The sequence below is a fragment of the Hemiscyllium ocellatum genome, chromosome 44 (genome assembly GCF_020745735.1).
Source record: "Hemiscyllium ocellatum isolate sHemOce1 chromosome 44, sHemOce1.pat.X.cur, whole genome shotgun sequence".
NCBI classification, from domain to species: domain Eukaryota; kingdom Metazoa; phylum Chordata; class Chondrichthyes; order Orectolobiformes; family Hemiscylliidae; genus Hemiscyllium; species Hemiscyllium ocellatum.
This window is the reverse complement of record NC_083444.1, coordinates 24,824,988-24,832,544: the sequence shown is the minus strand read 5'-3', so window position 1 is coordinate 24,832,544 and position 7,557 is coordinate 24,824,988.

The window sequence follows — 7,557 nt, the reverse complement described above, 5'->3', positions numbered from 1 at the left end:
GGAGGATGGTGCTGCTGTCAGTGGGAGCAGGCGGATGGTGCTGCTGCTGTCAGTGGGAGGGGGAGGATGGTGCTGCTGTCAGTGGGAGCAGGCGGATGGTGCTGCTGCTGCTGTCAGTGGGAGGGGGCGGATGGTGCTGCTGTCAGTGGGAGCAGGCGGATGGTGCTGCTGCTGCTGTCAGTGGGAGGGGGCGGATGGTGCTGCTGCTGCTGTCAGTGGGAGGGGGCGGATGGTGCTGCTGCTGCTGTCAGTGGGAGCAGGCGGATGGTGCTGCTGCTGCTGTCAGTGGGAGGGGGCGGATGGTGCTGCTGCTGCTGTCAGTGGGAGCAGGCGGATGGTGCTGCTGCTGCTGTCAGTGGGAGGGGGCGGATGGTGCTGCTGCTGCTGTCAGTGGGAGGGGGCGGATGGTGCTGCTGCTGCTGTCAGTGGGAGGGGGCGGATGGTGCTGCTGCTGCTGTCAGTGGGAGGGGGAAGGATGGTGCTGCTGCTGTCAGTGGGAGGGGGCGGATGGTGCTGCTGTCAGTGGGAGGGGGCGGGTGGTGCTGCTGTTGTCAGTGGGAGGGGGCGGATGGTGCTGCTGCTGTCAGTGGGAGGGGGAGGATGGTGCTGCTGCTGCTGTCAGTGGGAGGGGGAGGATGGTGCTGCTGCTGCTGTCAGTGGGAGGGGGCGGATGGTGCTGCTGCTGTCAGTGGGAGGGGGCGGATGGTGCTGCTGCTGCTGTCAGTGGGAGGGGGCGGATGGTGCTGCTGCTGTCAGTGGGAGGGGGCGGATGGTGCTGCTGCTGCTGTCAGTGGGAGGGGGAGGATGGTGCTGCTGCTGTCAGTGGGAGGGGGAGGATGGTGCTGCTGCTGCTGTCAGTGGGAGGGGGCGGATGGTGCTGCTGCTGCTGTCAGTGGGAGCAGGCGGATGGTGCTGCTGCTGCTGTCAGTGGGAGGGGGCGGATGGTGCTGCTGCTGCTGTCAGTGGGAGGGGGCGGATGGTGCTGCTGCTGCTGTCAGTGGGAGGGGGCGGATGGTGCTGCTGCTGTCAGTGGGAGGGGGCGGGTGGTGCTGCTGCTGTCAGTGGGAGGGGGCGGATGGTGCTGCTGCTGTCAGTGGGAGGGGGCGGATGGTGCTGATGTCAGTGGGAGGGGGAGGATGGTGCTGCTGCTGTCAGTGGGAGGGGGCGGATGGTGCTGCTGCTGTCAGTGGGAGGGGGAGGATGGTGCTGCTGCTGTCAGTGGGAGGGGGCGGATGGTGCTGCTGCTGTCAGTGGGAGGGGGCGGATGGTGCTGCTGCTGTCAGTGGGAGGGGGCGGGTGGTGCTGCTGCTGTCAGTGGGAGGGGGCGGATGGTGCTGCTGTCAGTGGGCGGGGGAGGATGGTGCTGCTGCTGTCAGTGGGAGGGGGAGGATGGTGCTGCTGCTGCTGTCAGTGGGAGCAGGCGGATGGTGCTGCTGCTGCTGTCAGTGGGAGCAGGCGGATGGTGCTGCTGCTGCTGTCAGTGGGAGGGGGCGGATGGTGCTGCTGCTGCTGTCAGTGGGAGGGGGCGGATGGTGCTGCTGCTGTCAGTGGGAGGGGGAGGATGGTGCTGCTGCTGCTGTCAGTGGGAGGGGGAGGATGGTGCTGCTGCTGTCAGTGGGAGGGGGCGGATGGTGCTGCTGCTGCTGTCAGTGGGAGGGGGAGGATGGTGCTGCTGCTGTCAGTGGGAGGGGGCGGATGGTGCTGCTGCTGCTGTCAGTGGGAGGGGGCGGATGGTGCTGCTGCTGTCAGTGGGAGCAGGGGGATGGTGCTGCTGCTGTCAGTGGGAGGGGGCGGATGGTGCTGCTGCTGCTGTCAGTGGGAGGGGGCGGATGGTGCTGCTGCTGCTGTCAGTGGGAGGGGGAGGATGGTGCTGCTGCTGTCAGTGGGAGGGGGAGGATGGTGCTGCTGCTGCTGTCAGTGGGAGGGGGAGGATGGTGCTGCTGCTGCTGTCAGTGGGAGGGGGCGGATGGTGCTGCTGCTGTCAGTGGGAGGGGGCGGATGGTGCTGCTGCTGCTGTCAGTGGGAGGGGGCGGATGGTGCTGCTGCTGTCAGTGGGAGGGGCGGATGGTGCTGCTGCTGCTGTCAGTGGGAGGGGGAGGATGGTGCTGCTGCTGTCAGTGGGAGGGGGAGGATGGTGCTGCTGCTGCTGTCAGTGGGAGGGGGCGGATGGTGCTGCTGCTGCTGTCAGTGGGAGCAGGCGGATGGTGCTGCTGCTGCTGTCAGTGGGAGGGGGCGGATGGTGCTGCTGCTGCTGTCAGTGGGAGGGGGCGGATGGTGCTGCTGCTGCTGTCAGTGGGAGGGGGCGGATGGTGCTGCTGCTGTCAGTGGGAGGGGGCGGGTGGTGTTGCTGCTGTCAGTGGGAGGGGGCGGATGGTGCTGCTGCTGTCAGTGGGAGGGGGCGGATGGTGCTGATGTCAGTGGGAGGGGGAGGATGGTGCTGCTGCTGTCAGTGGGAGGGGGCGGATGGTGCTGCTGCTGTCAGTGGGAGGGGGCGGATGGTGCTGCTGCTGTCAGTGGGAGGGGGCGGATGGTGCTGCTGCTGTCAGTGGGAGGGGGCGGGTGGTGCTGCTGCTGTCAGTGGGAGGGGGCGGATGGTGCTGCTGTCAGTGGGAGGGGGAGGATGGTGCTGCTGCTGTCAGTGGGAGGGGGAGGATGGTGCTGCTGCTGCTGTCAGTGGGAGCAGGCGGATGGTGCTGCTGCTGCTGTCAGTGGGAGCAGGCGGATGGTGCTGCTGCTGCTGACAGTGGGAGGGGGCGGATGGTGCTGCTGCTGCTGTCAGTGGGAGGGGGCGGATGGTGCTGCTGCTGTCAGTGGGAGGGGGAGGATGGTGCTGCTGCTGCTGTCAGTGGGAGGGGGAGGATGGTGCTGCTGCTGTCAGTGGGAGGGGGCGGATGGTGCTGCTGCTGCTGTCAGTGGGAGGGGGAGGATGGTGCTGCTGCTGTCAGTGGGAGGGGGCGGATGGTGCTGCTGCTGCTGTCAGTGGGAGGGGGCGGATGGTGCTGCTGCTGTCAGTGGGAGCAGGGGGATGGTGCTGCTGCTGTCAGTGGGAGGGGGCGGATGGTGCTGCTGCTGCTGTCAGTGGGAGGGGGCGGATGGTGCTGCTGCTGCTGTCAGTGGGAGGGGGAGGATGGTGCTGCTGCTGTCAGTGGGAGCAGGGGGATGGTGCTGCTGCTGTCAGTGGGAGGGGGAGGATGGTGCTGCTGCTGCTGTCAGTGGGAGGGGGCGGATGGTGCTGCTGCTGTCAGTGGGAGGGGGAGGATGGTGCTGCTGCTGTCAGTGGGAGGGGGCGGATGGTGCTGCTGCTGCTGTCAGTGGGAGGGGGCGGATGGTGCTGCTGCTGCTGTCAGTGGGAGGGGGCGGATGGTGCTGCTGCTGCTGTCAGTGGGAGGGGGAGGATGGTGCTGCTGCTGTCAGTGGGAGGGGGCGGATGGTGCTGCTGCTGCTGTCAGTGGGAGGGGGAGGATGGTGCTGCTGCTGCTGTCAGTGGGAGGGGGAGGATGGTGCTGCTGCTGCTGTCAGTGGGAGCAGGGGGATGGTGCTGCTGCTGTCAGTGGGAGCAGGGGGATGGTGCTGCTGCTGTCAGTGGGAGCAGGGGGATGGTGCTGCTGCTGTCAGTGGGAGGGGGAGGATGGTGCTGCTGCTGTCAGTGGTAGGGGGAGGATGGTGCTGCTGCTGTCAGTGGGAGGGGGCGGATGGTGCTGCTGCTGCTGTCAGTGGGAGGGGGAGGATGGTGCTGCTGCTGCTGTCAGTGGGAGGGGGCGGATGGTGCTGCTGTCAGTGGGAGGGGGCGGGTGGTGCTGCTGTTGTCAGTGGGAGGGGGCGGATGGTGCTGCTGCTGTCAGTGGGAGGGGGCGGATGGTGCTGCTGCTGCTGTCAGTGGGAGGGGGAGGATGGTGCTGCTGCTGCTGTCAGTGGGAGGGGGAGGATGGTGCTGCTGCTGTCAGTGGGAGGGGGCGGATGCTGCTGCTGCTGTCAGGGGGAGGGGGCGGATGGTGCTGCTGCTGCTGTCAGTGGGAGGGGGCGGATGGTGCTGCTGCTGTCAGTGGGAGGGGGCGGATGGTGCTGCTGCTGCTGTCAGTGGGAGGGGAGGATGGTGCTGCTGCTGTCAGTGGGAGGGGGAGGATGGTGCTGCTGCTGCTGTCAGTGGGAGGGGGAGGATGGTGCTGCTGCTGCTGTCAGTGGGAGGGGGCGGATGGTGCTGCTGCTGTCAGTGGGAGGGGGCGGATGGTGGTGCTGTCAGTGGGAGGGGGCGGATGGTGCTGCTGCTGCTGTCAGTGGGAGGGGGCGGATGGTGCTGCTGCTGCTGTCAGTGGGAGGGGGAGGATGGTGCTGCTGCTGTCAGTGGGAGGGGGCGGATGCTGCTGCTGCTGTCAGTGGGAGGGGGCGGATGGTGCTGCTGCTGCTGTCAGTGGGAGGGGGCGGATGGTGCTGCTGCTGTCAGTGGGAGGGGGCGGATGGTGCTGCTGCTGCTGTCAGTGGGAGGGGGAGGATGGTGCTGCTGCTGTCAGTGGGAGGGGGAGGATGGTGCTGCTGCTGCTGTCAGTGGGAGGGGAGGATGGTGCTGCTGCTGCTGTCAGTGGGAGGGGGCGGATGGTGCTGCTGCTGTCAGTGGGAGGGGGCGGATGGTGCTGCTGCTGCTGTCAGTGGGAGGGGGCGGATGGTGCTGCTGCTGTCAGTGGGCGGGGGCGGATGGTGCTGCTGCTGCTGTCAGTGGGAGGGGGAGGATGGTGCTGCTGCTGTCAGTGGGAGGGGGCGGAGGGTGCTGCTGCTGCTGTCAGTGGGAGGGGGCGGATGGTGCTGCTGCTGCTGTCAGTGGGAGGGGGCGGATGGTGCTGCTGCTGTCAGTGGGAGGGGGCGGGTGGTGCTGCTGTCAGTGGGAGGGGGAGGATGGTGCTGCTGCTGTCAGTGGGAGGGGGCGGATGGTGCTGCTGCTGTCAGTGGGAGCAGGCGGATGGTGCTGCTGCTGTCAGTGGGAGGGGGCGGATGGTGCTGCTGCTGCTGTCAGTGGGAGGGGAGGATGGTGCTGCTGCTGTCAGTGGGAGGGGGCGGATGGTGCTGCTGCTGCTGTCAGTGGGAGGGGGCGGATGGTGCTGCTGCTGTCAGTGGGAGCAGGCGGATGGTGCTGCTGCTGCTGTCAGTGGGAGCAGGCGGATGGTGCTGCTGCTGCTGTCAGTGGGAGGGGGAGGATGGTGCTGCTGCTGCTGTCAGTGGGAGGGGGCGGATGGTGCTGCTGCTGTCAGTGGGAGGGGGAGGATGGTGCTGCTGCTGTCAGTGGTAGGGGGAGGATGGTGCTGCTGCTGTCAGTGGGAGGGGGCGGATGGTGCTGCTGCTGCTGTCAGTGGGAGGGGGAGGATGGTGCTGCTGCTGCTGTCAGTGGGAGGGGGCGGATGGTGCTGCTGTCAGTGGGAGGGGGCGGGTGGTGCTGCTGTTGTCAGTGGGAGGGGGCGGATGGTGCTGCTGCTGTCAGTGGGAGGGGGCGGATGGTGCTGCTGCTGCTGTCAGTGGGAGGGGGAGGATGGTGCTGCTGCTGCTGTCAGTGGGAGGGGGAGGATGGTGCTGCTGCTGTCAGTGGGAGGGGGCGGATGGTGCTGCTGCTGTCAGTGGGAGGGGGCGGATGGTGCTGCTGCTGCTGTCAGTGGGAGGGGGCGGATGGTGCTGCTGCTGTCAGTGGGAGGGGGCGGATGGTGCTGCTGCTGCTGTCAGTGGGAGGGGGAGGATGGTGCTGCTGCTGTCAGTGGGAGGGGGAGGATGGTGCTGCTGCTGCTGTCAGTGGGAGGGGGAGGATGGTGCTGCTGCTGCTGTCAGTGGGAGGGGGCGGATGGTGCTGCTGCTGTCAGTGGGAGGGGGCGGATGGTGCTGCTGCTGCTGTCAGTGGGAGGGGGGCGGATGGTGCTGCTGCTGCTGTCAGTGGGAGGGGGCGGATGGTGCTGCTGCTGCTGTCAGTGGGCGGGGGAGGATGGTGCTGCTGCTGTCAGTGGGAGGGGGCGGATGCTGCTGCTGCTGTCAGTGGGAGGGGGGCGGATGGTGCTGCTGCTGCTGTCAGTGGGAGGGGGCGGATGGTGCTGCTGCTGTCAGTGGGAGGGGGCGGATGGTGCTGCTGCTGCTGTCAGTGGGAGGGGGAGGATGGTGCTGCTGCTGTCAGTGGGAGGGGGAGGATGGTGCTGCTGCTGCTGTCAGTGGGAGGGGAGGATGGTGCTGCTGCTGCTGTCAGTGGGAGGGGGCGGATGGTGCTGCTGCTGTCTGTGGGAGGGGGCGGATGGTGCTGCTGCTGCTGTCAGTGGGAGGGGGCGGATGGTGCTGCTGCTGTCAGTGGGAGGGGGCGGATGGTGCTGCTGCTGCTGTCAGTGGGAGGGGGAGGATGGTGCTGCTGCTGTCAGTGGGAGGGGGCGGATGGTGCTGCTGCTGCTGTCAGTGGGAGGGGGCGGATGGTGCTGCTGCTGCTGTCTGTGGGAGGGGGCGGATGGTGCTGCTGCTGTCAGTGGGAGGGGGCGGGTGGTGCTGCTGTCAGTGGGAGGGGGAGGATGGTGCTGCTGCTGTCAGTGGGAGGGGGCGGATGGTGCTGCTGCTGCTGTCAGTGGGAGCAGGCGGATGGTGCTGCTGCTGTCAGTGGGAGGGGGCGGATGGTGCTGCTGCTGCTGTCAGTGGGAGGGGGAGGATGGTGCTGCTGCTGTCAGTGGGAGGGGGCGGATGGTGCTGCTGCTGCTGTCAGTGGGAGGGGGCGGATGGTGCTGCTGCTGTCAGTGGGAGCAGGCGGATGGTGCTGCTGCTGCTGTCAGTGGGAGCAGGCGGATGGTGCTGCTGCTGCTGTCAGTGGGAGGGGGAGGATGGTGCTGCTGCTGCTGTCAGTGGGAGGGGGCGGATGGTGCTGCTGCTGCTGTCAGTGGGAGGGGGCGGATGGTGCTGCTGCTGTCAGTGGGAGGGGGCGGATGGTGCTGCTGCTGCTGTCAGTGGGAGGGGGAGGATGGTGCTGCTGCTGCTGTCAGTGGGAGGGGGCGGATGGTGCTGCTGCTGCTGTCAGTGGGAGCAGGCGGATGGTGCTGCTGCTGCTGTCAGTGGGAGGGGGGCGGATGGTGCTGCTGCTGCTGTCAGTGGGAGCAGGGGGATGGTGCTGCTGCTGCTGTCAGTGGGAGGGGGCGGATGGTGCTGCTGCTGCTGTCAGTGGGAGGGGAGGATGGTGCTGCTGCTGCTGTCAGTGGGAGGGGGCGGATGGTGCTGCTGCTGCTGTCAGTGGGAGGGGGAGGATGGTGCTGCTGCTGTCAGTGGGAGGGGGAGGATGGTGCTGCTGCTGCTGTCAGTGGGAGCAGGCGGATGGTGCTGCTGCTGCTGTCAGTGGGAGCAGGCGGATGGTGCTGCTGCTGCTGTCAGTGGGAGCAGGCGGATGGTGCTGCTGCTGCTGTCAGTGGGAGGGGGCGGATGGTGCTGCTGCTGCTGTCAGTGGGAGGGGGCGGATGGTGCTGCTGCTGTCAGTGGGAGGGGGCGGATGGTGCTGCTGCTGCTGTCAGTGGGAGGGGGAGGATGGTGCTGCTGCTGTCAGTGGGAGGGGGAGGATGGTGCTGC